Consider the following 23,601-nt stretch of genomic DNA (forward strand, 5'->3'; position numbering starts at 1 on the left):
TTCCTGCCTTTGGGCGGGGGGCTGGACTCGATGATCTTCCGAGGTCCCTTCCAGCCCTAATGTCTATGAAATCTATGAAATCTTTGAGTTTAGCATCTATATTTCCCAAAGCTTCTGCTTGTGCTGGGCCTGAGACGGAATCTCAGTGCAAATGAATCTTTTGGCTGCTTGTAGTCGGTGCTGGGTCCAAGCAACTGAACTGAAAGCAGAAAAAATGTTTAATCTACACCCTTGCTGTCTTCTCCACATGACCAAGGCATCATGGAGAAGTGCTGAAGAGAAGACAAGACAGCTGGTAGGATGGCAGGGGAGGCAACTGGGAAAAAGTATATAGAAGGCAGAAACTGCAGTTGGAGGCTGCAGAAGACTGGAGGGAAATGGACTGCACACCAGGCTGGATTACGAGTTAGGAGCAAAAAAAGATCTCAAACACCAAGGTCAAAGGAAGAACTAGAATGAGACTACAACTGACAAGACAAAAAAACAAAGGCTGAGAATCAGCTGCATGGCAGAAGGAAGGCCACAAGGTAGAAATGGAACCGATGAGGAACCAGAGAGTAGTAGGTAGAGGGGACTAGCTAGAAAAACAGACTGAGAACCAGGAGCTGGAGGATAAGCAGGAAAGAGGAATGGCTACTAGACAAGAAATGAAGTGCTAGGCAAGTAATTACTACGATCAGAAGCATGGGGAATGGTGATTGGAACTAAAAAGAATGGCACTGGGTCTGGGATATTAAGCCACAGGCAAGAAATAAACAGGACTAGGGCAGGTTGGAAAACATAGGGCAGAAAGAGTAATGTTTGGAGAGTGAGCATAAGGACTGGGGGGCTACAGCGTTTTAGCCATGATAGTCCTGGAAATCTGAGATAGGCAAGGGTATTTTTGTGGTATCTTTTATCAACTGTATACTAACTATAGTTTAAAAACTCATCCAACATCTCTTCCACCTATACACTTGGGTCAATTAAAAAAAAAAAAAAAAGGTCACAAAAGCCTTGCTTCTCCATCATAAGAGTTGAGGCATTCAAGTACATTCTTCCAGAGCTGGAGTACAACCCCAGATTTCTGAATCGTACTGTTCCTCTGCTGTCAGGAAGTATCTGTGAAACCCACAGGCAAAGTGCTTCATTCCACGTTTGTGCAGTGAATCTAAGTTGCTTTCTTCAGAATTGCTCATTTAAAAACCTTTGAAAATACACAAAGTACCTCAAAAGAACATGACTTAGGTTGCACAAGCAAGCACTCAAAAGTTCAGGAATCCCAACATTAGGATGACCCCTAGTACCCTACATCAGACCCCTCGTGTATGTGTATTACAATATTACAATACAGTCCTTAATTTCAGGACAACTTGCTGTTTTTTCAACTGGATCCTATCTGTTCCATTATATAGGATGTACCTGCTCTAGGGAGGCTTATACAGACAGCAGACTCCTTAGTCTGTCATTCAAGACAGCAGTTTTATTTGCTGTATAGATGAAAAGATATGAGGGAATTAAGTAAAGAAGACAGTCTCATTGCCAAAGCAGCTGAATGCTGCTCTGGAGAACAGGTGCAATACCAGGCAAGTCACTTAAACCAAACTTTTCACAGGTGGTTATCAATTGAGTTTTACTCATTTTCTGGATGCCTGACTCAAGATCCTTACCTCTGATTCCTACCAACTCCAATCACCCACACCTGCAACTAAAGTCAAGAGCTGTATTTTGACATATAAATAGCTATATACTGCAAGGTACACTGAAAAGAAAATCAGATACTAAGCATCTCAAATTGAGACATCGCTATCCTCTGGATCTCACCGGGGGTGTTGGAAAATACTTGCTAGTACTTGAAAAGTCCAAAACATCAGAAGTGAACTAGCCACTTCATGCTGCTCTTTTTACTGTCGCGAATGCACAGCTCATATGGGATGTCATACATAAGAGAAAAATGTAGGCCTAAGTCTTGTCACCTGTGAAATATTTGGAAGATGGCAGACAACTGAGTTCTGGCCTCTTAATAGCTAGCTACTGATTCGCTAAATGTACCTGTAAGAAGTTTGGGTTTCCAGCTGAACTGGCTGCTTCAACATGCCAAAAGGAATGGAATAATAACTGTGAACTGCCAGGAGCCCCAACATGACCATCACCAGTAAAAATAGACTAAGATAGTGTGCTGGTAAGAACTTAAGGTCTAAAAGGGTTTCTCAGCACCAACCACACCTGAGAAATATGAAAAATCTTGTGGATAAGGCATAGAACTAAGGATTCAGAGGTTTAATTCTTCCACTGACATGCTGTATGACCTTAGTAAAATCACTTCCCCCCTTCTGTGCTTTTGTTTCTTCTTCTGCAACATGGAAATAATGATACTGACCTCCTTTGGAAAACTCTTGAGATCTACTGATCAGAAGAATTATGTAAGAACTAAGCATTATTAATATTTGTGAAGCATTCACATACTCTCATGATGAGCCCACAGACAAGCCCATGAGGAAATTAAAAGGTCTGAATAGCGTACAGTAAATAAGGCATAAGGGCACACACTGAACCAAGGGAAAAAAGCAAAATACTGAATAGCTGCTCACTGCATGACATCCACCCGGTGTGTTGAATGAGGTAGGGCTCCTGATAAGAATTCAGCATATGATCATGTATTCAAGACTATATCATAAAGTATATCAGTAATCTTAATTCTGGCACTTCCTGACTTTTGACTGTTTGAGTTTGTTACCTAATATTGGGTCTTTTAACTTACTTGTGCACACAACATTATTTTAGCTTTTCTGTTTTCTGAAAGACCCATCTATACAGCCATGCAAAAAAAATCTAAAAAGTTCAAACCAACACAAGACAGTAAGAAAATACAAAACTACCTAAAAGGGCACTATAATGATAAAAAAAAAAAGTTTCTAACCCCAACCCATAAGCCTCAACATAAGCCTTGTACACACCTTTTAGGGTGTTCTAGTTAACATCCGTCATTAAATGAGAAGCTACATTCTGCACCATTTTCAATTTCCACATTACTTAAAACCTTTTTAGGAAGAAGCTAACAATCATATAACCCCCAAAGAGGACAAACACACGAATAACGAAGTTAGCATTAAAGAGCAAAGGCTGTATTTCTGAACTTGCTTTTAACTGCTGGGAAGTATTTTCACGAAGGGGACCTTTATAGCGCACACAATGCAAATTCTAAACCATTTTTATGAGTAACAATTTTACCTTCTACCCACTGGAGTATTCCAGACACTATTTTTTTGTAAATGTTTATTATGGCTCACAAGCATTATGCCAAACTCATATAGGATGAGGTTAAGTCTTGTGTCTCATCCAAAAAATAAAGTTTTGGGAGACAGATTATAAATTGTCAACAAGAAGTTTTCATTTGGCTGCATCTGCATGTAATATATTCTCTTATTTAAGCCTGCCACAATATCATCCGAGGCGACCAGGTGGATGGGCCTGTGCTTCAATGTCACCAAAAGCGCCTCCCTGCACAACGACGGCAGGCAGAAAAGCCGCGTCCTGGACTCCACCCTCATGATCCAGGGCCAGGCGATGAAGCACCTGCGCGACAGCGAGGCCTACTGCCACCTGGGGATGCCCACCAGCCACCGGGCCAGGCAGACGCTGGAGGAGACCATCACCGGGATCACGCAGGATGCCCACAAGCTGGACTCATCCCTGCTGGCCCCCTGGCAGAAGACAGACGCAGCGAACACCCTCCTTATCCCCCGCGTCACGTTCGTCCCGAGAGGCGCAGCGTTCCCCAAGACCCCCCTCAAGAAGACAGACACTGCGATCTGGCGGCTGCTCAAGAACTGTGGGTCAGCAACGAGGTCCTGCACATCCCCTACCAGCAGGGGGGTGCCAACATCCCCCACATGGGAGACCTCAACATCGCAGTGGTCACCCATGCCTTCCGCCTCCTGACCTGCCCGGATGCGATGGTAAATACCATCGCTGCCAGCGCCCTCGAGGAGACTGCCCACAAGAGGATCGCAAGGCAGCCGACCAGACAAGATTCGGCCACCTTCCTCAGCGGCTCACTGGAGGGCGAGTTCGGCAGAGATGGCGGGGACTTTGCCTCACTGTGGAGCCGAGCCCGCAATGCCACGCGCCTTGGGAACCGCATCGGCTGTGCCTGGACCTAGACTGAGGAGCGCCGGGAACATCCTGCGTGCCTGCCGCGTCTCCTGCCGCTACACCAAGCTGATGCACTGCCTCATGGTGTCCAACACCATCCGTTGGTCCCGCAACATCTACGTGGAACACATCACAGGCCACCACTAGTACTCCAACCCCACTAGACGAGCTGGACCAGACAAGGAGGAGACTGCCTGAACCACCCCCCTCCTCCATGCCAGACGGACCCTCCCTTCACTCAGAGAGGCTTCTTTGACCACGGACGACCCCACTCTACCCAAAGAGGACCCCCGCGATGAGATTGTATATGGACTGAGGCACTTCCTCCGAACCACTTCCTCCATGATTGCGGACAATTGTAATGGGTTTGTGGGTATCTATTTCCTTTCTCTCTCAGCATTGCGAACCCCCTCCCTCCCCTTCCCCTGTCCCCCACTCCCAGGCTTAGTTGGCTAACTTTGTATCTCCTGTAACCTAGTTGCGTTCCCCTCCTCACCCCCATCCCTCTATTGTTAGTCCCTCGCTTGGGCGCTCTGTATTTCCCTATCAGCTTTGTCATCTTTTTTCTGGATTCCCAATCCTAAATACTCTCTTATTTAAGCCTGCCACAAAATTGCATCCAATCCTTAGTTATGCACTCTTCTCAGATGGACTATTTACCTGGACACAAAGCAGCTAGCCCTCAGGAAAATTCAACTAGCACAAAAAATGGAAATGCATCTTCTCAGCACACTGCACCTATAGTATATTCAATAAAAATAAAATGAAAAATAAATGTTCCTCTGCAATAATCCCACAGGACGTGGAGGAGAAATTCAAGCAACAGTTTCTAAACATGATGTTGGTAAGTTACTTAGACTCTACCTGCTGTGTAAGAACAGCAAGCCCACGCTATCAAACATAAGAGTGACTTCTGACAGTACCTAACATTATCAGCAAGGACTGCTAGGTATCCACCATGTTAGTCAGAATAAGTCCATAGAACAAGACAGCTGGAAAGCAGACTAAAAGAAAAGTTTTAAAAAATTCATCTCCACTTCCCTGAGGCTTGTGCAAAGACAGCAGACAAATTCAAGGCCTTCTCAAAAATATTTTCCAAATCTCTGCCAACATGGACCTGTTTTTCAGCCTGACTTCCACTTTGCTAATTAGCAACCAAACCTTGATGTACTAAAACAAAAGTCGAACCCTATAAACTTAGGGAGTCACTGTTATTTAGTAACCATAAACTGATCACTGACAGCCAGACAGAACAGAGGTCTCTTATACATGTGGTCACACCAAATCCACTGAGAACCATTCCAATCTTGGATTCTGAAATTCAGTCAGGACAGAATCTTGCCTAGACACTGATGCCACAGTCACAAGAGATCTCTAATTTGACTGAGGTTTTTTTCTAAGAATGAGGAAGAAGTGTTGGAATAAATGACTACTGAATACATTATAGTTCAGAGGTATACTATATTTACCCACCAACAACCCAGACTAGTTCTACCATAGTCTTAGAGCTGAGAGAAGTTCAAAGAAAGTCAAACCTGTTGACCTCCACCACAGACTCCAAGTAGGTTAAACTTTCATCAGTATCCCAGGTTTCTCCAAAATGTTTTAATGCTTAAGCTTATTATTAAATCAGGAAAGCCAAAGGGTGATTCATAGATTTCATAGACATCAGGGCTGGAAGGGACCTCGGAAGATCATCGAGTCCAACCCCCCACCCTTGAACTGACCTGAGAACAGGGCCCATCTCTACGTATACCTCCTCTAAGGCCAAAATTATGAAGTCTACTGCTTCTGTGAATTTAGAAGCTAATAATTAACGGCAAACATCTGCATGAAATTGGAAATCATCCAGAACCAACAACCTGAATTACTTCACCTCCAAGCCAAGAACTGGAACATGCTCACCAGTCAGCAGGCAGGAAACCACCTCTGATGTAATGTACTCACTAAGTAATATCCCCTAGCATGCTGAATGTACTAATGCTAGCGAGTGGTGCTGTAAGGCTACATAAAATGCAATGCTCCAATTCCAAATACTGCATCCAAGCAACTGACCAACCAATAAAGGATGGATGGCCTGGCAGCAGGATATAGTTGAGATTCATTTCCGTAGCTTAAAAGTACGTAATGAAACATATAACATTGATAAAAACTGCATAGCCTCTTCCCTCATCTTTTATATGAAGTCTTCCAAGATTTAAACTGCATCCTCTTCAGGGCTTATATTATTACCCTGTGCAGGTATGGGTGAATGAAAATACATGTGATTACAGTGTCTGGCACACTGTGCCCATCAGATAACAAATAATAATGTAACCTAGGGGTCATATTAGCATTAACCTGAGGACCCTGAAAGAAACGACCACGACAGTCTTGAGATAAACATGTTTTTGCAACACCTTTCCATTTAGGAATACAAACACTAAATTGCTTGATTAAAGGGTTCCTATCCTCCCTGAGATTAAAGGAAGTAAAAAATCACCACCAGCATGCTCCCAAAGTTAAACGCTTTGCTTTTACAGTAAACTAAAAAACACATTAATTCTCAGAAGTGGAAAAACCAATCTTAGCTAGGTTGTCTGGTGATGTTGCTGCTTTACTCAAATTCATCAGAAGGCAAAAGTTCAAATTTTCGCTGCTAGCTATCAGCCAGACTGAAAATAAAAGACCCTGAAGTGGCCATTGTTCATCACTCTCATCACAAAATATCTACTTGAGCTCCTTATGCTGACAGGTGCTTTCCCCCTCCCATGCTGAATGATACCACACCACAAAAAATGCACTAATGAGGCATGTAGGTTAATTAAGTTGAACTAGAAATGCATTTCACTGTATTCAGTTCTTTGGAAAAATAATAAACTTCTATAGAATACAAACCCTACATTTTAATACTAAAAAGAGCTTAGACCCAAAAAAACCCGTAAAAAACATGAATTTGAGTCCTGGTCCCTGCAACACAAATAAGGCTCAGATTTGCTTTTATGTAATTCTTATTTTATCCATCCCTCCCCAGGGCAAATCTCCAAATTTCAAATCTTTAATAAATTAAAAGTCATTTAGACAAGCCATTGTAATGAGATTACAAGATATACAAAGAAGAAAAAACCATTTGGCTTGCACAGATCCAGAAGAAAATCACTACGTTCTCCTGGACTCCATACACAACCAACATCCCTAAAAACAACCTCTACTCTACAGCTTCCCTGTTACCAACCCACTGAAGATGCACACTGAATTATGACTGTCCAGCTTACCAGTACCAGTAGGTAACTTCTCGCATAAGGGCTAAAAAACCCTTGAGGAGTAATAACTGCTCGCTTACATAAAGACACTAACAATGCAGAGTGAAAATGAACCTAATACACACACACAGGATTTTGCAAAAGAAAAGGTATATGTGGTCAACTCACAAGATGAAAGCTAATACTCCTCAAACTAATCAAGTAATGGTGGCCTAAATTCAATGAAATAATGTTGCATTTTGTCACCATGAGTCCTGACCATCCACAGTGAAGTTACTCAGTCCACTAAGTAAACAAAAATTTCTTCACAATAGCTATAAAATTAGATTAACTCAGCAGAAAGAGGCAGCTTGGATCCATCACATTTCCAACTACTATGTGCAATTCCCTTTCAAGATACTTTATGGACACAGTGATAGAAAGGTAACTGTTGTTCTTTCACATCCACTACACCTACTACATATGACTTTAGAAATGCTCAGTGCTAACTGACCCTTCCTAGAACCTGGACTTTTGCCATTTACTTCCTACATTTTACTTGCCAGAGGCTCTCAGCATAACAGTGACCTGTACTAGGAATCATGAGAGCAATGGTCAGGGACAGGAAACAGTCTCATGATGGAGTATCCAGATGATCATCAGAGAAAGCCTCTATTTTCTGTAAAGGCACCAGAAAAAACAATTCTACCCCTAACAGTGGCCACAGATATATATTATTCCATAGTAATTGCCACAAAGGAACATATCCATATTCCCTCTAGTTCCATACCCTGACAGCTGTTGGAAGCTTCAGAAAAAAGGTGCTACTGACCCTGCCATAAAGGGCAGATGGGCATAACCTGTTCCCTAGTAAAATTTCACTATAATCTCATACAGTTAAAAAGCTGGTTTAAACCCTGAAATACAAGGGTTTTTCACTCTTTTCTAATACTGTTTTTGTAAGTATTAACAATTATAAATCGATACAAATATCCAATCCCTCTTTGACTCTTACTGAATTCTTAATGACACTTTATTTACCATGTGTCTTTCTAATTTTACAACACTAGACATTCTTCAAGTGCCATACTGCAGAATCTGCATGCTAACAAGGATTCCAGTCCTTTTACTGTCCTCTGCCTCTGGACTCTTCATAAAGCTACAGAATGCAAAAACTTCTTGCTCTGTTCCCCTCCCAAGCTGCCAATCAATCCCAACCACTCTTTCAGCAGCTTGCTCACATCACCTCCTAGCTTGGTGATAACAGCTTAGTAGGAAAAATTTCACTTTAAATTAAATGTTTGCTAAACTCAATGATAAATAACCTTGGTCAGGGGTCTCCATGAATGCAGAATTAAAAAAAAAGATAGAAACAGAAGGAGACAGCTTACAGACATTGAGAAAAACAAAATAATTTTGTTGTGGTATCGGTCAGATTAGGAAATTAAGTTATAAAGGCTATAACCCAGCAAACATTAAAAAATCCCCAATATAAACCTGTTTACTATGTCTACAGAAGACAGATCGGAGAGGCCATGGCAAATGAGAATTATGAAGACTAGGAACAAATTATATTCATTTGGAGCATGCCAGTACTTTCTCACCTCAAATTCAATACCTAAAAAAAGTGCAAACACATTTAGTCTTCTTAAAAGCAACCACTTAGAAGCTGCAATTTAGATAATGCAAAAACATGTTTGTCATCCTATTCTTAAACATAGTTAGTGAACACACAACTATGTCAAATCTGCCAATATCAATCTTCTTCACTCCACCCCCCTCAATAATGTAACATTATCCAATCATGACTACCACCATAAACTCTTCCATCTGAAAACTTCTGTATCCTATTCTGGGGAACAACAGTAGTAAAAACTTAATACAGACGATACAGGATATTATTACAGACCCATTAAAGTAATCCTTGCAATATTTACAAATGGTTATAGTTTACCCTATGCAGCCTCCATTTACACACTTTTGTTCTAAAATTGTATACAAGCCTCCCACATTAAAAACTTTATTCAGCCAGACCTCACAACAACTTTATGCATTATTAATATCATACGTTATGGCATAAAATTATTTTGTTTGATAGTCATTTTATATGCTTCTCGTCTTTCCAGTGCTAGAGATCTAGACAGTTTATACTTGATAGGCTGTTCACAAATTATATCCTTCTGCTGTTTGTAGGTTGGATCTTCTGCCCACACAGATTTCATTTTATCATCAGACTGTTTAATTGTGCACTTATAAAAATGTCATCCTAGTCATAAAAGACGAATCAAACAGCACTGTCTTGAAGTTTTCTGTACAAATTGTGACAAGATTCAGATACAGTAATACTAATATGTCAGTAGAGCAAAAATCAAAACTGAGAACATCAGTTGCAAAATCAGACTAATACCTATAAGATGTTGTGTTAAACAGCAATTGACCATATAATTTTTCCAAAACACTTGTTGAAACAGTTATACTTTTCATTATTATAAATTGCTACTTACATATACTGCATTTAATAATAATGATAAAAAAGGTATTTTTGGAAGGTTGGAGCGAAACTATTATCTGTTATTTTAAAAATGGCAGATAGAACACATTGAGTTATTAAAATCTATCAATAATTTAAGTTTCATTAGATACACATGCATGTACAAATCCTTCAGCATTCTGTGCGCTCCACTAGCCTCTGCTCAGGCCTGCGTACAAAAATAAGTCCACTTGCCAAGTATCCCAAGAAAAGAGACTGAAGTTCTTTAGAATACATTATTTGAATCACAAATGACATATGCAAATATCCTTATGCATTTAACTACGTGTCACATTTTTCATCACAAATCCCATCACAGTCTTTGTGTGTGTTATTTTGCATTTGTTTGTGCAAGTTAAACAGGTTCAATCTGTGTGTCAGTTATTGCTGCTGTAGCTGAAGACAGTGCTGTTGTGCTAAAGGACACTCTGCTTCAGATGTGAAGATGAAAACCCTTAAAAAATAAGTGTCTATTTAGAATGTATATATAGTACCAATGAGCTAAACAGATGGGATTGTGTTTTTAACTTTGCTGAAAATACTGAAATAAAGTAATGGGCATAATCTATGTAACTGAAAATAAATACTGTGAAAAAGTCTCTTATAAGAGAGAGTCCCCACTCGAGTTTGTACCTGTTACAGACTCCTACATTACTAATGGTCTGCACCTTGCTGACATCCAATGTCCTGCCAACAGTTACATTTCTGCTCTTCACAGACATCAGGTAATCTGCACGTGGATATCCCATACTAGTTCAAGAGTAAGTATGTATGCCAAGCTATACAAGAATATTTTCTACCAATTGTCAAGAAATACCTCATGAATCTCTGTACTTAAAGAAGTGTTATCAGCCCAGCACAATCTGGTCAGGAGAAAATTCACCTGCTAACATGGATCATCCATTTATCAGCTTGGGCCCCAATCCTGCAATCTGATCCAAGTGGGCAGATCCCTATGCCCATGAGAAGCCCTGATCACTTCAGTGGGCCTTTACTGGGGCATACACATCCAGCTATGCAGATCAGATTGCAAGCTAAGGGCCTTGTGCTCTATGTTCTCGCTAATGTGTGGCAATCTGAGAGGGCAGCTATCACTAAAAGGCCAGTCAAATTAAATATATATATTTTAAAGAAAGCATTGCTATTCTTATGTTACTAATAAGTTAGGTTATTTCAACTGATAGCATTCTTTTAAATTTAATTTTCAACTCTTACCCTGCTCATTTAATTTTAGCATTTCACTCTGGACAATGAAAAGAGACAAAGCAGTTTCACTTTCAGGTTCTTCAGGACAATCGCATTACACACAACTAGCAACCACTACAGGATAATATTTAAAACCACATGGACAACTTGTCATTAATTCTCATTATAATTACACAAAAACACTGTTCATAATATTAGGACCAGGATATGGGGTTTTTGTTTTGTTTTTTTACAATACTTAACCAAAACTAAATAAAGTCTAATCTACTTGAAAACATTTTTCCTAACATGAACTAGAGTTATGGTCTGTTTTGCAAGCTACTCCAAAAAGGCACTGTCTAATGGGTCAACTGGTGATATTTACAATGGAGCAACAGCACACTTCATATTCTTCATGGGGGGAAGACAGGAGGGGGGGAAATTACAAAGAAACACATGAGATTTCAAGTAGAAACAAACTGTTGATTCTATCACATTTTTCCCTCCTCACTGGAAAAGTGACAAGGGCCAACCTTTCATCCCTAAAACTTGGCTTTTAGAGGTTTTTGTTGGGGTTTTTTTTCCTTTTTAAACTGACTTGACACAAAAAGCTGACAACTGAATCCAGACCTTCACCATTTCCAAATTTACCTCATCAAATCTGTAGTGCCTGGATCATGGGCAGGCACTACCTGGAATATAAGCGACATTCTTTTGCCTGTGTGGGCATAATATTTTACTTGGATAAAGCATATCCATAACACTGCCTTAATGCATCATTAACATTTTTGGCCAAACAGCGGTTCCAAAACTAGAGGTAGCATTTTTCTACATAGATAAAGACTACAATTTTTTTTCTAGAATAAAGTGCCATGGACCATATAAGTAAGTATATTTACAGACATACCATCCCCTAGAGAGTGAAAGTGTCTGAAAAGTATCACTTTAGTATTTTGACTTAAAAGCTCATTCATTTATTTCCACGATTGGGCCACAACACAACTTTTTGCCTTCTGCAGGAATTACTTTTCTTCCCAATATTTTTCCAATACAGATTATAGTCATTGTGCTCCCTCAGCAACTGCTTAGACATTCATAACTTAACAATCTCAGTATTCATTATATTAGACTCTTTCCATGAAAGTAAACTTAAACCTATTTGCAGGATCAGGGACTATATATGCAATGGGTAGAGATTAAAATGAAATATATATAATTAAGCAATCAAAACCGATAATGCCAAAAATAAAGATGATACATACACCTGTTGTCTCATGCTTTTGTCCGAGGGGCTAAGGGCAGAAAATTTGCATGCTATATTTAATACCTAAATGCAGAAGACTGGCCTCTATTTTCATTCCATACAGCAACACCAGTTAGCTAACTGGGTGTATTTTTTGAGGGTGTATTTTAGAACGGGCACATGTGCCCAGAAACAACTGGGAGGAAAGTGCTTTTAGAAACTCAGTAAATAAATAGGCCTTGAACTTATTTATTTTTTAAATAAGTAAACAGGCTGCGCACTCTTCCTAATAAAGTCCACGTGAAGGATGTTTCAGAGAAGGGAGGAGACCGAATCTGCGGAGTTAATTTTATAATGTCCCCCCCCATTATCCATGAATATTACTGTTCATCTCTGCTAGGAAACCACCGGCATTTTGGACGCTGGGCCCACAGTTTTCATGCAGAGGCAGCATTAGGGGAGGGCAAACCGGGCAGCCCCGCACTTTAGGGCCCCCAAAACTTTTGCAACAAATGTCTAATGTGCTTATAGGGCATCAAAATTCAGCCTCTAAGGGGCCCCAAATGACTCTCTTGCCCAGGGTCCCAACACTGCCGGACCCTTGCAAAGGCCATCTGGTCGACTACAGATTCCCAGGGCCAACACCGCTGACAGGTGTCCCTGGGAGCTCTCTCTCTGCTTTTCTGGGATATAAAACCTTTCCCATTTTTTTTTCCCCTGAGGCTGTAATGGTTCATAAGTCCCTCTCATCTGATCTCCTCTCTGACTTAGGGCTACGGAGAAGCGGGAGGATGCCCATCGGCCTCCTCCTCCTTCCCTCCCCACCTGCAGAGAGCTGAGCCCGGCTGGCACAGAAAAGTTAAAAAAAAGAAATCAATCGATAAAAATACCCGCAGAGCTTCGGTGGGGGGGGGGGGACGGACACCGGCCGAGTGCCGTCCGTTTCTAAATGCCACGACACGGACCCCCGAGGCAGGAGGCTTCTGCAAAAAAAATAAATCGAGAAATAAAATCTGTAAAAAAAAACCCAAAACCCCAGAAAAACCAAAACAGAGAAATGGGGCCGGGAGGCAACTCGTCCCCCTTCCTTCAACTCGCAGTCCCGGCCCCTGCGCGGAGTTAGTGCGTGTGTTTGGGGCGGCGGAAAAACCCCCGAACCCTGAGGCGGGGCGTCGGGCGCCCAAGTTTGACAGGGGCGCGGCCCGGACAATAGCTGGACCGCCCGCCGCCCCCTCCCGCCCTTTGTGCCGTCCGTCAGTCCGTCCACCCGTGTGCGGCTGTCAGCCGGCAAGGCCTGCAGCCCCGCCCGCCCGCGGCCTCCTCGCCCGCGGCTCTGAGGAGAGCCGGGCCGAGCCGGGCCGCAGCGCGGGGGGGACAGGCCCAGGCCTCGGCCCGCAACCTCCCCCGCTGCTTACCGGCGGGCGCGGAGAAGGGGCGGCGCTCAGGGTCCGCGGGCCGCGGCGCCGGGCATGGCGGGGCCTGAGGGAAAGTTCGGCGGTGGCGGCGGCGGCGACTCCTTCCTGCTCGGCTCGCGCAGCACCTCCGCCTCCGCCTCCGCCTGGCGGCGACAAGACGGGCGGCCAGAGCGCCGCCGCGCGCAGGGCAGCCTGGGAAGCGCCGGAGGACCCGGCGCTGCGACTGGAGGTCAGTTCCGGGGTGGAAGGAGGTTAACGGCCCCACAGCAACCGCGAACCCCGGGTCGGGTAGAGACCACCCCGCTTCCCGAGGGGGAAATGACCGTCGGGGCTGAAAAGCCGGGGGGGGGGGCGGAATGCGGATAAGTCTTCAAATCAGTCTTCTTTACTTTCTGTCGCTCCAAAATGCAGGTAATGAAACAAATAAGCCTTCTTCTTTACTTCATATCGCTCCTATAACTCACAAATGCAGACACTGATATAAATAAGCCTTCTTTACTTTATATCGTGCCAAAATGCAGATAATGAGGCAAATAAGCCTTCTTTACTTCATATCGCTCCTTACAACTCAAAAATGCAGGTATTGATATAAATAAGCCTCCTTCTTTACAGGCAGTCCTCAAACATATGACACCATGGGTTCCTGAAAACCACATCTTAAGTCGAAACGTAATTTGGAAATGTCATAACTGGTTATCCCATAGGCGATAAATGGGGGACTGGTTCCTGAAATTGGTTCCAGTCATGAAACTGGAATTTCACTTCCAGCTTTGCTACTGGCTCAGTGATGGGCTGCTGAGGGACATACACAGGCCCCCCGCCCCAGTCAGTGATCAGCTGCTGAGGGCCTCCTTCCCTCCCGTCAATAATCTGGTGCCCCCCCAGACTCAGGAGTCAGGAGGCACCAGTCGTCCATGATTATAGATGAGTAATATAATTACACTAATGCATTCATATTGTAAATAGCAATCATACTGATTTGGAAGGACTTCTTTGAGGTGACTTAGCTGGACTTTTTGAAGGGCTCTTGGCTGGAGTCTTCGCTACAGGTTTTTCTGGAGTCTCATCTGCTTTCTTAAAGAAACTGTCTAAGGATGTCTGTCCAAACTTTCTCCAGGGAGATAGGCGATGCAGCGAACCCATTCGCTGACCATGGTGTGGCGTTGCATCAAGCATTGTAAAGTCGAAACTGATGTCAGAAAGTCAAAGCGGTGTCAATTTATAAATGTTGCAAGTGCAAAATGTTGTAAGTAGAGGACTGCCTGTACTTTATATTGCTCCCTGTAACTCAAAAATGCAGATAATTATACAAATAAGCCTTCTTCTGTAGTTGATCTTGCCCTCCATCACTCGCCAGTGAAGCCTTGTTTTATTTAGAGGTGAGCAGCTTAAAAAGTGCTGGTGGCATCCTTCTTGGTCAGACAGATCACTAGGTCTCTTGGCGAGGACCAGGAAAAGGTCAACCAGGAAGTCCTGGGGCTCTGGATGAGGGGCACATAAACAAAAAGGGTGCATGGAGTCGCTGATAGGAGGTATTGGAAGAGGCTGCAGCCTGGCAGGCGCCGGGGTCTTCCTCTGCTCGCAGAAGGGGGAGGAGGTCTGTGAAGCCTCCAGGACTTGGGGTGTTACCAACAAGGAGTTGCAGGCTTGGGCCATCTACCACCCCACCTCAGGGAGGCACCAGCCAGCCCCAGGGCCTGGAACCTTGCAGGAGTCATGACTGTAGGAGGTAGATGCTGAGGGTAGGCAGAGGGGCAGCCACACATTCATACCTATTTGATGCGTTGAAGGGAGGATGTAGGCCAGTGCCCACCAAGAAACTAACCTCTCCCTTAATGAAGGAGACCACCATGGGCACCTCCACTGATGTCTTGGGACAAATTAAAAAAGAAGATGGAGAAGGATGGGAGCAAGGTACCCAGTTCTTAACCAAGGAGAGAAGAATACATCGGACAGGGAGCCCGTGGACACCGATGGTGAAACTCTGCCTGGAGAAGTAAGTGAAAGGAAGACAGCCACACCTGTGTGCCCCCTTGCTGGAGCCTTCTTCAGGAGACCTGGACAAAACACAGAGCCTGTTGCTGGTGTCAAGTCTATACCTGTTAAAGAAATTTAAGCTGGGAGAGAGGCAGCACAACATCAAGTCAGATGAGCTCATACAGTACCTTCCTATGCACACACTCCTGGAAGCTATCTTATTTCAAGCCTTTATTTTCTGTTAAGCATTTTTTTTTCCCAGTGGAGGCAGGGGAGCCAAGGCAAAGGCAAATCCTGAACAAAGACAGTATGAAAAGGGAATGCCAGTTAGAAAAGGAATCCCAAACTCCACAGGTGAAACAGTCAAAGCTGAGACTTCTTATTCCACCTGGCAGCTGCTTCAAAAGCTCAGATGCGCCACTTTTGCTTGCTGTTTGTTTTTTGTTTTTTTTCAGAGAAAGTCTTTTTAATTGGTTACTGTGGTCTCCTTTACACTCTTTGTTTTGGTAGCAGAGAGGGATATGGTGTGGGGATGGGTTTTTGTGAGAAATAAAGAAAATAAGAGTACGGAGGACATTAGAAACCTTGATTTGCAAAAAGAATGTGTAACATCACTTGGATCCTTTTCCACAGTTGTTGCTACAACTTCTGTCTATTCTAGTCTGCATTCTAGATTGTAAGCTCTTTCAGGTGGTGCTGAGTTAATTTTTTCAGTGTCTAACAGAATGGGCTCAGGTGCAGTTGGGTCACAGGTTACAATAGTACTAAATATTTAAATGTCTAAATGGTAAGTTTTTAGTAGGATAAGATTTAATGTTATATCAAGAATAAAACTGGAATGAATACCAAGCAGTGCATTTCAGTCTAATAAATCATTTGACATCTTTCCATCTAGTTATTGAACACTACTACATTTAATTGTCCTTTAAGTTAAAGTGCATACTCCAACTCCAGCAGAAGCTGGAGGCTTGATGAAAGAAATACCATGTGAAAGTCTAGTAATTCTGGTGAGAGGTCACTACCATGGTGAGTACTGGCCTTAACCTATGAAGATGTTCTGCAGTATTTTTGTATATTTTGTGCTGACATCAGGCTGTAAGCAGTTTTCAAAATCACTGTGGGAAGAATCTTCCAAAACCTGCAAAATGAACCTTGACAAACCCACATGCACGCACAAGCATTGGGGTATTTCTGCAGCTGAATTGGCTGTGTACACATTTCTGTCTGTCCCCATGTTTCCACGCCTTTTCAGCAGCACATTTCCATATTTTGAACAGGTGGCATTCATATGCTGCTCCAAATAAAGTCCCAGCCTACTTTAACACACAAGTGACTTCAACTTATGTATATTTGCTTAAAATTAAGCATGTGTATAATTGTTTGTCTGACTAGGACCCACAGCTGTACAAGCTGCATACGGTCACACTAACCAGCATCATAGCATTTTGCCTAATGAATCATTTAAGTAATATACAGCAGAATTTACATTTTCTACCTAAGTTCAACTGTCTTACCTGATCTCCCCCTCTGCCCCTCTCTCAGACCCTAGTATACCTCCACAATGAGTCAGGAATACTTTTGGCTTTATGAAGTTTCCAATCTCTGTGAATAATAGTGCCCGGTCTCCATATACAGAATGATTCTGCCGTCTCGTTACAGTGTAAATTAAGAAAAAATTATCAATGAAATGAAGACATATTTTGAGGGTTTGTATGTTGTATTGACTTTGCATGCAGAGGTTTATTTGGCATGTTCAGAATAATTGAATTTTCAACTCGATCGGTTAGAGTTAATAAAATTCAAGTATGTTGCAAGCAGTCATTTACATTTTGTTCAAATAAAATAAAAGTTGACCAGCTTGTAGAACTAAACAGGAGATTATTTGAAGTTCTAAAAATAGTTTCAGAAACTAAGACAAAGTGTACATTTACACTTTTTTCCTTCAGGGACAATTATCTTTATATCTGCTTTTTTTACTGTCAGAAATTTCTCTCTCATTAAGTGTGAATTGGGAAACTCAGTACTGCCAGTCTTACTTTAAAATGATGCACTGAGGGATTACTGGTTTTCTGCACGGTGAGCACAACATTTTCTTCAAGGATGCGCAAAGCTTGAATCTGTTTATCAAAACAACTAACGGTATAATTTGAGGAAGAAGGATGGTCTTATATTTAGAACACAGAACTGAGAGTCAGCAAATTTGGGTCTTGTTCCTTTCTCCTCCCCAACTCTTTCTGTACCATATCCATCAAGATGCTTACACCCCTCATTTTCAAGCACCTGCATCTACCTTACTTTTGCGGGGAGGGGACTTTTTTTTTTCAGCAGTGCTCAGCACCTCTGTCTTTGAGAATCTGGAGGTGACTCAACTCTTCTAAATATCAGAACATAGACCTAGCAAGCTGGACACCCAAAAAGCAAGGCACCTGGAATTAGTCAGCATGCAAGGCACTGGGCCTTCTCTGCATTACTACTCCCACACTTTAAAAATGGGCAGGATAATAATTACTTTGGCCAAGGCATTGTGAGATTTAGGTTATCAATGCTGTACAGCTCTGAAATGGAAGATATTGGAGAATTAAAGAATAATGAATATACATAAAACCTGTCATTATCACTGAATGCAGCATCTTGGAAAAGTTCAGCATTTACTTATCCCCACCCCCCGTACCCGTTTCCTGAGGCCAGAGAGCTTGTTTTCCATAGGGAAAGAAATCAACATTTTTCACCTAAAGAACTCTGAATTTCAGAAGCTCTCCACTCCTGAGCAGTCTGCAACAACAAACCAATGTGCACACACGTGGGAGGAAACAGATTTCAGTTTCATATTTTCAAGGGGGTTAAAACAACAGCAAGTAATTTTAAAAAAAAATGCTATGCCCTTTTTCTGAAGTCTCTACTGACAAATATAGGAAGCAGAAGTAGGAGCTTTAACAAAAAAGTGTTGGGAATCTTCAAAGAATATTAACAAATCTGAAATCCAGGAAGACATCGCCTCTTAAAGTCAGACTGTTGTGATTATCTCGTCTCACCTCCCACATAACAAAGCAAAGAACCAGTAATTTCTGCATCCAGGTCATATCATCTGGTTGAGCTTGAGAGAGACAGGTACTAGTTTCAAGTGAGAGTAGTCAAACAATAGATAAGTAACCTTTGTTAAAATTAAATTGCACCACCATTTTAGTTTTAATTTGTCTGTCCTCTTTTCATTATATTTTTTTACTGGCTAAATAAAGTGCTCCTTTAGTCACCTGTCAATCTTCTTTCTTGGGTAAACTAAATAGACTCAGCTTCTTAAGTCATATTTTCCAGACCTTGCATCATTCTTGTAGCTCTTCTCTGATCCCTTTCCCGTTTTTCAGCATTTTTATTTTGATTATTGAAGTGTGGACACCAGAACATGATAGTGAGACCGTTACGGAAATACTAACACAAATACAGATGTTGTGCCCCTGAATGCTTTCTTGACTATTCCTCTGCTTACAAAAAAAATGATGTTAGCCCTTTTACCTACAGCAAGCTTTTGGTATGCTGTTTGGGGTTGTTCCACCGACTTCCTCTGTAACAGCTCAAGTTATTTATTCTCTTTTCCATGTGTCATTTCCCCCTCTTCTCCTCGCAAAACGGGAAGGAAATTTACCTGTTGTCTTCTCTTCTCTCAGTCATGTTACGAGTCATAGTTAACCATCTCAGTCCTCCAGATATGCAGTCCTACCTTCACACAGCTGAAGGATTCACACGTGTAAGTATTTGCAGGATCAGGGTTAGTGAAGATGCAATAGTTACTTGAAAGTGAAGTAGTTTGGAATTTTTCTTGTTATTTAGCATGGCTGTAAAACACTCAGAAATACCAGGCTAAAAAAACATCAAGGTGGAGAGTTCATGTTACTAATTCAAGGGTAGAAAATATTACAAGGATTTTGCAGTTCTCTCTATCACAAGCATTATGAACATAACTAATTCAAAGATAAATTTCAATTAAAAAAAAAAACCCAGACACCAATTCTAGCTTTGTGGTACTAGAGCAGATTCTGATTTTTCAAAGAGATATCAGGTGTGTGTAATAACCTCTTGTCATTCTCCTCCCCCCACTCCCAAATATTGGCATAGAGTGACCCTGGTTGTCTTGTGAATGTCAGCTTGGAAATGCTTGTATAAATGTAGGTCAAAAACCATGTCTGTAGGTGGACACTGTAGTCATCATCAAGAATGAGCCCAGAATTGACTTGGGTTGGGAGGATCATGTAAAACCTGGCTTTTAGTCAAGTTGCCTGGCCCCAGCAAAAATGGAGTTTGCCACTTACTGGGCCTCACAATGGATTTATAGTTTGTTCAAAAAATCTGGGCTTAGTTCATCCAGGTGTTTAATTGGGCTGTCAGTATTGTTTTAAAAAATATTAGTTTAATCTCCTTTAATTATATCAGTTAAACGATTAACTGATAACACAGCAGCTCGAACACAGCTGCTTTTGAGAGTCACTTCTGGCTCCCTGGGCCCTTTGAGGAGAGTAGACAAGCCCAGCCAAATGATATAGCCCATGTGAAGTCCTGCTCTGGGAGGGAGGGAGCACCTGTTTTCCTCTTATGTTATGGGTACTAGTCCAGATAGGGCACTGCGCAGCTTCCCTTCCCCCATTCCCTGCCAGACTGCACCCGTCCTGAACTAAAAGATAACCAGTAAGCTAGCCGGTTATCATTGCACTTATCGGTTAAGCAATTAATCATTTAACCTTTCACATCACTAGTGCTCAAGCACATGCTTATTTTTAAACAAGTACAAAGTTTCAATGAATTCAGGAGAAGCGCAGTATCATTAGGCTACTGTGCACTAGTGCCACCTAAAAGACATTCACTAGCTGTACTGCACAGTAACTCTGGTTACTGTACATTTATTTAGTACTTGCCAATACAAATACTAAATAAATGCGCAGTAACGTCTCGTGTAAACACGCCCACTGGGAGTAAAATGACTGGCTCAGAGGGGCTGGGATGAATAAAAGAAATTCCTCCTTGAAAAATTAATTTACCAGGAGGCGTTCAGGGAATGATGGTTACCAAAAGAAGGATAATTCTCCTCCATTCAATTCAAAGGCTTCCTCTATGATAAACTGGGTTTTTAACCAATGCCTGATACACACATATCTGATAAAAAAAATAAACTCTTTCATCTGCCTGAATATTTGCTCAGGGTATAACTTTAATATCCCTGATTAATTTCTAGCCCAAATATTGTGTTTTTATATTAGATTTTCATTTATGACCGACTAGACCAAACTACAGTGACTCAGGATGGTTCTGTTTTTACCAGTGGACCAGGAATCAGTGATGTCACTGAGAATCATAAAACACACAGTAAAATTATTCTGACATTGATTAATCCAGAGAAACATGAACACAGAGCATGTCTGAATGAAGACTTCTGCACTTGATGTTTTAAACATACATAGCTGCTGGGGAAAATAAAGGTCAGATGGACAGTGTGTGTGTGTGTGTGTGTGTGTGTGTGTGTGTAAAAAGGTCAGATGGACTGTGTGTGTGTGTGTGAGAAGGTCCCATGACTTTTCTCTTCCCTTCTAAAAACTTTTCTGATCCTGAGTATATATGTAGGAGGATATGATCCCACTTCCTACTAGTTAATGTTTCCATCAAACACATCTGGCCTGATTCATCGTCATTCCTATTATAACAGCATCCAAGCTTCAAGTATTTTATTCTCTCTCTAAACCTGGATCCAAAGATCTTGCAATATCCTGGACAAAATCATAGATAGGCTGACATCGGATGCAGTCAGTAGCAAAATAAAGGATAACTGCTAGTTCACATGGTTCCATCAGAAACAAACATCTTTCTTTCTTTTTTGATGAGACCTCAAGTTTGGGTTGTGCAAGTAAGCGTGTGAACATAAAAAACAGTTCTTTAAGGTATTTGATATAGTCCCACATGACATTCCAATTAAAAAAATGACACTACCAGTCTCCAGATGAAAAAATAAGTGTACAAGGCAAAGAGACATCAAAGGGGAGAAAATCTAAAAAAAATAATAGCAAGGGACTTCTTCCACATAGCCTAGTCAAAAGGCACAACAGGGCATCATTTGACAAGAGAGTTTTGCAACACTGCAGTTGCTTCTTAGAACGGCAGAAAAGTAGCAGATCAGGAAATAAACTATTCCTGATGGACGCTTAGGAATATTAAGCTGAATTAGCTGCAGGTATGAAGTGAAAGGGCATTAAAACCCCATGTAGACATTCTTTCAGCTTAACCCTTTTGGGGTTAACGAATGTGATCTAAGGTCTTTTTACCTCTGAGTGAATGAATCCACTGAGATTTAATGTCTGAATTAATGAACTTTCACTTCACACCTTTGGTTAATTTATCTCATCTTCCCTGAATGTCCCCACAGAGTGCCCTTAGCTGTAACACCTCAGTCTTCCATACATACACTCCTAGCAATACAAGTGAACTCCCATTGCACTATTCATAGATGTATATACTACTCGTATATATATATATGTCTATATATCTATCTATATACAGCATACTAGCTACAGCATGTTTGCTTCCTTTCTGGATACTGTGTGTGTGGACTATAGTGCAGAGATAGCTCACTCCACTTTAAAAGTCAAGTCAACTACTTCTCAAAAAGGCCCTCTTCCTTGTGTAGACAAGCGCTAAACAATTCAATGGGCAGGTGGGGTTTAGGAAGGGAGACTTCAAGGAGAAGATCAGCCCAAAATCCCTGAAGTTAACAGATAGTTAAATCCTTAGGGAGGGGACATGGATCGTATTTAAATAAGAGCCTTGTGCATACTGCTGACCTGTAAGTAGGGCCTGGTTTAAATTGCGGGCCCAGTTTGCTAATATCATGGCAGGGGCTGCCGTTTTCACACCCAGATGGTAGCGCACTCTCCTCTCCCCACCCCCGATTGGCTGAGGGGGCAGGTTTAAAGCCAGGTTTAATTGCAGCAGCCTAGGCTTTGGGAGAAGGCCTCTGACCACTGCGAAAAAGCCCATGCCCTGTCCTCCTCCTCACTGGAAGAGGCAGGAACAGCAGTAGCGGGCATCTGCCTCATGTTTCGGACAGGCAGGGAGGACATCCCCTTTCCAAAAATGCCACTCTGCTCTGCCGAACTCCTGGCCAGTCAGCAGTGGATCTGACACATGCGTTCCCCCCCCCCAGCTCCTGGCCCAGGCAGCAAAACTGAGGCTCTGGGAGGAGCAAACAGCCGCTCCCCTACCCAGTGCCAGGGCCATGTGCCAAGGCAGCCCCCTGGCACCCCCACTCCCTATGCCCCAGTTTTCCTGCCTGGAGGATCAGACAGCCCCTCCTCTACCCATCCCCAAGCTCTCTCCTCCCCTATCCCTTTTGCAACCCCTTCCTCCTTCCCCTGGGCTGCTGGGCTTTTGCTGCTGGCTGGGGAAAGCTTCCCCCTCAGCTTGCAGCAGACATCTTGTTGCAACAAAAGGCCCTGCAAACTCCCCAGCAAGCGGCCACATCGTGGCATTTTGGTACAAATTGCATTTTTCTGATTTTCACAAAACATGCAAAATCGTGATTTAAATCAGGCCCTACCCATAAGGAAACGGAGAAGGAACAAACCAGTTTGTTTAGCTAAATAGCAAGTTTCACATAGAAAGGAAAAAATTGAACTACTTATACTTTACATGGGTGATGCTTAAAAGCGGTTCGTTTCTCTGGAGGCCACTAAAATCACAGACACACACTCATTAGATGGCACAAAAGGTATATTTGCAAATAGGGTCAGAGCAGAGTCAAAGACTCAGATTACTCCGAACCCACCAAGGAATTTTTGCAGGCTGTATTTATCTTTTTCCTCCTGGGCACGTGTGCAGAAACAGGAACTCTTACAGCTCACTTCCGTTTCATACAAGCAT

General features: G+C 42.2%; 1 protein-coding gene across 2 annotated transcripts in view; it reads right to left on the reverse strand.

Moving 5' to 3' along the window:
* ZNF148 (zinc finger protein 148) overlaps positions 1 to 13,871 on the reverse strand; it is a 50,980-nt gene extending 37,109 nt beyond the window's left edge. The window contains exons 1-2 of one of the 2 annotated variants that reach the window (XM_019553852.1): positions 13,729 to 13,871; positions 13,204 to 13,296 (exon numbers count right to left, since the gene is read on the reverse strand). The gene's annotated coding sequence lies outside the window, so the exon portion shown is untranslated. The remainder of the gene's footprint in view (positions 1 to 13,203; positions 13,297 to 13,728) is intronic. The other variant, XM_019553850.1, reaches the window with a different exon arrangement.
* Positions 13,872 to 23,601: the final 9,730 nt, after the last annotated feature.

This window comes from Crocodylus porosus, unplaced genomic scaffold (genome assembly GCF_001723895.1).
Source record: "Crocodylus porosus isolate Cpor-Errol unplaced genomic scaffold, CroPor_comp1, whole genome shotgun sequence".
NCBI lineage: Eukaryota > Metazoa > Chordata > Crocodylia > Crocodylidae > Crocodylus > Crocodylus porosus.